At 34.5% G+C, this 7873-nt stretch overlaps 1 long non-coding RNA gene across 1 annotated transcript; it reads left to right on the forward strand.

Annotated features, from left to right (window-relative positions):
* The first annotated feature begins 3758 nt into the window (after nt 1-3758).
* On the forward strand, nt 3759-6419 carry LOC139822858 (uncharacterized). The gene is made up of 6 exons (XR_011734626.1): nt 3759-3773; nt 3816-4016; nt 4218-4286; nt 4439-4585; nt 4735-4914; nt 5072-6419. It is a non-coding gene; the product is annotated as an uncharacterized lncRNA (long non-coding RNA).
* The last annotated feature ends 1454 nt before the right edge of the window (nt 6420-7873 follow it).

Here is a 7873-nt window from a genome sequence, read left to right on the forward strand (position 1 = left end):
GTACTGCTCGTTGATTCCTCACTAAGAAAAACAAAAATGTTTATTATGAGTAATTACATTATTGCTTTGGTAAAAAAAGTATTAATACCTTCTCCACTTTCTTCTTGTATATCATGTTCTTCTGTTTCTTCCCTTCTTTGAGTCATCGAATTATCTTTTACTATTGAAGTATCCATGAATATTTCGTCTTCGAAAATATTTTCATCTTCCCACAGACAATTTAAAGAAGATTCAGCAGTGTTATTGGAACGTACGTCTTCAACGTCGACAAGCATTGAAGAGCTGCAATCCTCTTCGTTATAAACTCCTGACGAAAGTACATGCCCTGAGTGCTTCCCTAATATGTACCATTTTAAACGATTTCGTATCTCCACGGGCGTCGGATGATCATATCCTGCGCCCATGGACCTCAAATATGAGAAAAAATTTTCTATTATATCTTGATTTAATCGCCTGGTAAGTATGTATTCTATCTGGAACGCTTCGGTCGAATACTTATTTTTAATATATGTAAACATTTCTTGTAAGGATTTATTGCATACTAAGATTCCTTTCTGAAATTGCAACAGAGTTGTCTTTTGTCCAACTCGCATTTCTTCGATAAATGTATTCATTTTAGTAATTGTTTGATTTTGCTCCTCTAAATTTATTCCGTAAGCGTGTAACCCACGGTGATGGCCATATTTCAATGAGCTATTGAATACGTCGAACCAATCATTAAACAATTTCAGAACATCTGCGGTATGTTTCCAGTTGACGGAGTGTATAAGATTATTACTCCCACACCATCAAACAGCCAATGCATTTGTATTAGATAATGTTTGAGCTGCCAATTTCACATTTTGACGTTTCGTCCCTTTTGCATCGAGGTGTGTTCTACTCAATTTATGAGCAATTTTTAAATCATTTGCATTCAGTTTTACTAATTCTTCCAAGCATCTTTTATCCACAATATTGCCTTCAACGCAAAAACCAGAATCAAATAAATTGTTTCTCGCTAACTTTAATAGATGAGGTACGTCTGCATAAAAGTATATTTTCAAAGACTTGTCGACAGGATGTGTAATAAAACACTGCTTCTCTGTAATTATTACGTTGCTTTTATTGCAATGACTATTAGTATTGATACCAATGTTTAAATCTCTCCATAACTTCATATTTGTCGGGCCCATATCACATGTAATGGCCACGACAATGTAACCAGCTTGATACAGATGTTGCAGTACAGTAAATAGAATTTCGCGTGACATTGGCTGATCGTACATGTAATACACTGGTTGCTTCCACTTTTTGAACAATCCTCGGGCCATTACAAATTGGCATGTCTTGTGTGGACCATAGATTCGTTGTTCTCTTCTTTCTAAGTCCAACTTATTAGATATGTATATTTCATCAAAAGTTATGACTGTTAACTTTTCCGCTGTGGAAAGACTATTTCCTTTATCAATCATTATTTTGAGGACATCTGTTAAAATTCCAGGTGCTATGTTGAAAGATGCAACCCAATTGCGCAATGTTGATACACAAGGTAATGGAACCTGTTTTACATTTCTGAGATATGTGTAAGCTTTCGGGCTCAATGATCGCAAACCAATAGCTGATATTATATCTTCCGATGACCATTTAACACGGACGTTATGCGATGACATTAAACTTTTTATTTGTCCTGGCGTAAATATTTTTCGCAAAGCATTGACAGCAATATCTTCAGCTTTCTCTTGTATATTTCTTTCCATTTTTGTAATGATAGGATCATTTTGCGTTGTATTTGTTTGTAATTCTTTTACTTGTATGTTTAGCTGCTGATTTATTTTCGTTAATTCTTTATTTTCGTTAAGAAGTTCCTTATTTCTTTTTTCGGAATCCATTAGAAGTTCCAATAACGTATTTGTGACAACAGTTTCGTCATTACCAACTTCTTGGTTTCTAAAAAACGAAATAGTATATTATTGTCATTACAATAGTACACAAATATTGATACTAAATAAGCATAACTTAAACGCATACATACATGTTTCGTTTTATTGCATAATTGTGGCCTTTCTTTTTGTCTTGCACATTTATTTTACAAGCTTTCTCTTCCCTTTTTCCTTTTTCTTCTGTTTTATTTCTTTCAAAAGTCTCTTGTACTTTTATTTCATTTGGAATACATGTTGGACTAACTACTTCTTCTTCTCTTTCTTCTTCTTCTTCTCTTTCACTTGTTTCACGAGATTCTTTTTCTTTTCTTTCATTACATTTCAGAAGATCGGAGTATGTTGGTATTCTGAAGCTTTGTCTGTAAATAAATAATATAAGTTTAAATATTTTTTATGTACACACAGTAATAAGCATGTATACAGGGTGTATTTTAGAAATAGGTGGTCAAACTCTAAGAGCACATTCTATTCATCGTAAGAATGAAAAAAGATCATATAAATATAGGTTCAAAGGCCCGAATCTAGAAAAATATTGCATACGATTATTTCATGAATGTTACTCGAAAATTCATAAAATATCGTAAGTATGAAAAGTAAGTACGTAAGGTAAGGTAATTATAAAAGGTAAGTATGTAAGATAAGTATGAAAGGTAAATATGCAAGGTAAGTATAAAAGGTAAGTATGCAAGGTAAGTATGCAAAGTAAGTATAAAAGGTAAGTATGCAAGGTAAAGTATGAAAAATAAATATGTAAGATAAGGTAAGTATGAAAGGTAAGTATGCAAGGTAAATATGAAAAGTAACAATGTTACAATATTTACAAAAATTTGTAAATACATATTTATAAAAAGAAAGGAAAACTCACAATACTTTAATTCTCTTGCTTGTGATTGTTATATCACTGTTGGACATTTTTCTTTTTCTCGTTTTTTCCAAAGTTAACATTTTTGTAGGAATGGAACCTACTTTTAACCGCCGCAGTTGTTTTGGTGGTGCTTTTATTGAGTCTGTCCATTTTGTTATAAAACAATCGTCATCAAAATGAAGACTGCATATTCTTGCTACAATAATACAAATGAAATAAAAAATATCTAATACTGATATAATAATTTATAATATTATACTATAGGTCATTTTGTTATATTTTACTATATAAAAAATATATATATCAACTTACCAGAATCAATTTTTATACTCTCTTCGCTCCTTTGACAAGCATTTACCCATGCCTGACGAATGTTTTCTTCGTTTGGGAATCTATAATTATAGTGTAATAAGATAGTGCATAAAATAGTACATGAATAATATAATATGTAATAGAATAATATTAATTAACGTAGATAATCATTTATTATTATCATTTTTTACTTATAACACAAGTTTTTATTAGCTCCCAAGTTTCTTGTATTTTACTCTTCCACATATTAATTTATTTGTATTTGTATTAACTGTATTACATATTTTCATTAATATCGTGTTTGAATTTCACGCCAATTTCGGGGCTAATTTCTTATTGGCTCTTCTTGTATTCAGCCGCCATTATGCGCAATGTAAAGCCCCGGACACACAAATCGACGGAAGACGTAAGACGTAAATCGTAAGGAAATCCACTAATCAGAGTCGACTATTCCCCTCTTCTTCCCTCTTAAAGAGGGGAATAGTCGACTCTGATTGGTGGATTTTCTTACGCTTACGTTTTACGTCCTTACGGCATTTTATGTGTGAAGGCCTTTACACCTAGTATTCTTCCATCATGGCTACAACCACGTGAACCACGATAACACATTCGGTAAAGCCCCTTGCACAATGCCAGGCAACAGGCAATAAGAACAGGGAATAGAAATCAGAAATCATGTATAAATGCAGAATAAACAGTGACACAGGCAATAGACACAGAGGGTGTTTCCGACAAGTAGTCGGATTCCTAATCGGCTCGAGCAGTGGTACTCAATCAGTTCATTTCGAAAAATCCCCTAGACTAATCTTTGCTGTCTCAGCACTCGGATTACGGATTACTGCGTTGCGTTGTGAGGAGCAAGTCGCAATTGTTCTCTCTGAAAGTTGAGTTCGTTGATTTTAATCAAAGCAAAGAAATAGGTACGTATTATTGTTCTAATGATTAACACTTTATTTTCTTTGAAATATACATTAAATAATAGAAGTATATGTACATACACGTTTCACTGACAAAAATCCCGAAAAACGAATTGTTAACCTCACTAACCTCTAACTTCACTTAACCTCACTACATTGATTGTTAATATGTAATTTAATTAAAGCAATATTTTTTTTAAGCAGCTTGAAGACTTACAAGTCTTTTGAAATGGATGCGAGTGAGGACAGATCCATTGTGAGCAGGACTTTTTGGTAGGTATATTATAAAATTGAAAAATTTTTTTGTGTCTGGGAAGGTTTATTAAATATATATTTTTTGCTGTTATATATTATATTGTACACATGTTTAGAATTAAAGGAACATATATTATTATATTATTTCAATAAATATATTTTTTTTACAGAAAACTGTAAATGTTAGCTGGCTGTTGACAGACATCAACGTCTGTATCGAGACAAGTTAACGCATTCACTGTAAATATTGTTCATCATCACTTGGATGTATCAAAAACCTGCAAGTGAGGACAGATCCATTGAGCAGGACATTTTTGGTAGGTATATTATAAAATTGAAAAATTTTCGTGCTAGGAAGGTTAATTAAATATATATATTTTTTTGCTATTATGTTATTGTATGTACACATGTTTAGAATGAGGAACATATATTATTATATTATTTCAATAAATATATTCCTTTACAGAAAACTAGATTTTAGCGGGCTGTTGACAGACATCGACAATTAAAGTCTGTATCGAGACAATTAAGTTAACGCATTCACTGTAAAATATCTACTTCAAGGTTGAAGGTTGAAGGTTGAAGACTTACAAATTATTTAAAATGGATGCAAGTGAAGACAGATCCATTGAGCAGGACACTTTTGGTAGGTATATTATAAAATTGAAAAATTTTTTCGTGCTGGGAAGGTTAATTAAATGTGTGTGTGTGTGTGTGTGTGTGTGTGTGTGGCTTTTAGTTATTGTCGACATGTTTGGAATGAGAAACATATTATATTATTTCAATAACCATATTTTTTACAGAAAACTCGAGATTTCAGTGGACTGCAGAAACCACTAAATTGTTAATACAAGAAGTTAGAGACAATATATCTATAATAAATAAAAAGAATTATATGCAGAAGAAAGTGTGGAAGTGCATAGCCAGCAGTTTCCATAGAAGAGGGTACAACATCACTGACGAACAATGTTCTACAAAATGGAAGAATTTAAAACAGAAATATAGGCATGTACGAGACATGAATAATGAAACTGGACGAGCTCGAGAAACTTGGGAATATTTCGACATAATTGATGAATTCTTGAATACTAGGCCCGAAGTATCGCCTCTATCAATTGCTTCCAGTTCACAAGGATTTAGAATGAGAAGTCCTCATACAGACAACATGCAATGCAACGATGAAAATGATTCTGCAGTTCCAAATACTTCTTACGGCGTCACACGTAATGTGAGGAGACGTGAAAAACACACTGGATCCACATTGACGGAAAAATTGTATAAACAAAGAGAAGCACATCATAAGAAGAATTTAGAAATGCAAGAGAGATTCTTGACATTATTGGAAAAATACGTGCAAAAAGATAATGAATAGTAAGGGAGGACAGAGAGAGGGATAAAGGGGGGGGGGAGAGAGCGTCGTACGCGCTGCGAGCAGGAGTGTGTACGTGAGACTTAAGGGTATACGCAGTGTTATCTATTACGTAAAAATCGCCTTAGTGTTGTATTGTCGAATGTACCGATGCTTAAAGCTACTGAGTAAAGCTACAGTATATGTATTCGTTGCTCGTTTCGTTCGTCGTTATTAAAGAAGATGCTAGTGATTGTGCTATAATTTAGTTTCACTCACGAGAAGGTGTTTTCACAAAGATCGAGCAAAGACAGTTTAAAACCAATTAACTCTTTCCATGGTTAATGCGTAAATTATCAATCTGATGAGCGTTTTAATATGTGGAGAAATGACCATGTTTGGATAAATGAGAAGAGATTAATAACACGCGTATTACGAAAAGATAGTTTTTAGGAGTGCGATGAGATAACAGGGTGAAAGTATAATAAAATTCAGGGGTATCTTAGCGAGAGACGTGCTTTAGCACAAAGCAGGAAAGAGGAAGAGAGTAAGGGAGACAGAGTCGTTCTTCGTAGTGCACGCGTCTCGAGTCATGTGAATACAAAAGTGATTTTGGGCTGGCTAACGAAAGTCGGAGAGATCTGCGAGAAACGCGATATTTCTTTTGTGATACGTTAATAGCTGTAGTTAAGCCACACAATACACGAGATATTAGTCCCACTTCGCTTCAGCCTAAAATTGCTTCTCGAGTTACAAGATAATTCGTAAGAAAAGCGTACGGCGCCGTTGGAGGACACCGCAAATATTGTTGGTAATAAAAAAAAGGGATGTGCATTCCATGCACTCATCCTCATTGTTTCTTTCCAAGGAAGAAGACAAAGGACTGTTTTAAAAACAATAAATTCATGCCGTTATTCGAATAAGAGTTTTAAGTATTAACGAATCCTTTTCTCATCCGTCGTGAGAAAAATGACATCTCGAAAGAAGAAATTTATCGGAGATTAGGCTATGATCTGATTAATGAAAGAGAGAATTGCGTCCAGTCTGATGCGTTTCGTATAACTTAGCGTTACTCGTCGATATCGATGCGGGACGGTAATTCGCGACTTCGAAAATCACGATCATGCAATCAACGATCAGCAAGTTACAATATAATTTAGCCTGTAAGATTATACAAGCGTTTCCGAGGAGTTGCGTAGCGCATTCTGATATTCTTAGACCAATATTTCCTTTATACTCGCGATAGACGACTCAATAATGTACTTCTCCAATCGGTACTATTACTCTCCTTATTTTCTTTTTTTTTCTAGCTCTCAGATTGTCGTCAGACTATACTCAATCATTTCGTTTCTCTGGACGATCTATACGCGAGTGCAGTCATTTGTGATCTCCTCTATTGTAGGACTCAAAATAAGATAAAGAAAAATATTCTGATATATAAAAAACTTAAGACATGTGATATTATTAAGCTTAATATTTATTTTTGTTAAACATTTTACACATGTAATACATTTTTTTTCTATTTTTAATATCTTAGAGATGGGTAGATTGATAGAGAGGTAGAGACTGATGTGTCAATTTTAAATGTAAGATTAAAAAGAAATTTTTATTTATTTACAATAAGTACTTATTTGATTTATATTATATTGATTTATACGAAAGAAATTTTATGTGTGTTATAAAATGTATTAAATATAATTAAAGTAATTGCGCAATAATTTCTCTTTTTTCCTCGGCTTCTATAAATTCATCATTATTATTATTGTATTCATTATCCTCGACAATATCAAATGGTTCATCCTCATTCTCAATACAAATATTATGCAAGGCACAACACGCAAGTACCAATAATGGTATCATTTCTGTGTTGTACATATATACTGTGACGTGACAAGTCGCGTCTCCTTCCCGGACGGGCTCGGCCGAGGGGAATTCGGGGATGCCTCCTCGTTAGAGCGAGAGGGGGGGGCGGTTGCGTATATTAATTGGTCTAATTAGATATTAAGTTTTAAGGGATTGCCGGTGGTGACCGGACTTCATCTGTAACGGCCGGGGGCCGCAACGAGGAAGGGCAGAAGATTACGGAGACGGCCAGGGGACATGGCGAGAAGTCGGGTCGCCCGGACCTCCCCGCAAGTGCGTGAGCGTCGCCGGCCGGAATACACTCCGCACTCGGTCGCAACCACGGCAGTATAACGATCTGGAAGACCCCGGGTCACCCCCGATTGAAATGCCAGTCGGACGAGGGTGCCGAGGA

The sequence above is a fragment of the Temnothorax longispinosus genome, chromosome 12 (assembly GCF_030848805.1).
Source record: "Temnothorax longispinosus isolate EJ_2023e chromosome 12, Tlon_JGU_v1, whole genome shotgun sequence".
NCBI lineage: Eukaryota > Metazoa > Arthropoda > Insecta > Hymenoptera > Formicidae > Temnothorax > Temnothorax longispinosus.